The following is a 1,121-nucleotide window of genomic DNA, read 5'->3' on the forward strand; positions in this document are numbered from 1 at the left end:
ATATATATATATATATGTGCCCGAACCGAGATATATATATTTATAAAGGAAAGGGAGGGGGAGGAGCGAGCCGCCCCGATCGCATTTCGAAGTGACTGCACGTCTAATGGCAATGCTGCTTTTATTGCTGTGGCACAGAAGCGTCCATTTGGACAATGCGGAACGTTTCAGAACCCCCTCATCCCTCTTCTGCCCGTCTGCACTAAAGCAACCACTGCCGCCCCGCCCTCGCTCCCCTCCCCCGAACCGTTACGATTAAAAAGGAAAAAGGAAAAAAAAAAAAAAAGAAAGAAAGAAAATATTTACCTGCTGGTTTTTGGGGCCGTCTTGAAACTATTTATCATGTCTGTATATTGGTGGGTGACGTTTGTGAGCCTGCTCTTGTCGGATGCTGGCGGTGAGTGTTTCAAATGTAGGGGAAGCACGCCTTTTTCCCCCTTCTTCCCCCCCCCCCCCAGTTTTACCGTATCTACAACTCGACTCTGCCGTGATTTCCCGTTGCACTGAGCGTTCTGCTTTGGCTCGCGGTTCCACCTGCAGTCCGTGCTGTTGGAGGCGCAGCGCTGCAGACCCGGGGAAGCGGAGGAGCTCCGGGTCCGCGCAGCGCCGGCTCCGCTCCCGGGGTGGGAACAAAACCTTTCCCAGTGAGGCTGTATTGTCGTTACCGGATGGTTGCACATCTTATTTTATTTTTTAATTGTTTTCTTTTTTTTTTTTTTTTTTCCTAAACGGATTTGCCACGATGGAAATGTCATAACATTTATGACATGATATTAAAAAAAAAAAAAAGAAAGAAAAGTGTACTTTAAAGCCAAGTTCTAGATGGATTTTTAAAAAGAAATCTTGGTTATAAACCCGGTCTAAAGGGAGCTCTGTCCAGTGTTGTAAAGACAACGTGATGTAACCCATATTTATATTTTTATAAAATGCCTATTGAGACTGTGAATCTCCTGTGTGAATCGCTGAGTGAGGTGAAGAAAAGTATTGTTCCTTTCCAGCTTCCTGGAGCTGTGGACGCGCTGAGATTTTGGAAACTGTACGCCGGGGGGGGTGGGGGGGGGGGGGGGTTGCTCTGAAATTGTGAGTTGATGTATTTTTACATCCCTGTGTATTTTAATGAA

The sequence above is a fragment of the Centrocercus urophasianus genome, unplaced genomic scaffold (genome assembly GCF_019232065.1).
Source record: "Centrocercus urophasianus isolate 14NV4802_14NV808 unplaced genomic scaffold, USGS_Curo_1.0 seq_55, whole genome shotgun sequence".
Lineage (NCBI taxonomy): Eukaryota > Metazoa > Chordata > Aves > Galliformes > Phasianidae > Centrocercus > Centrocercus urophasianus.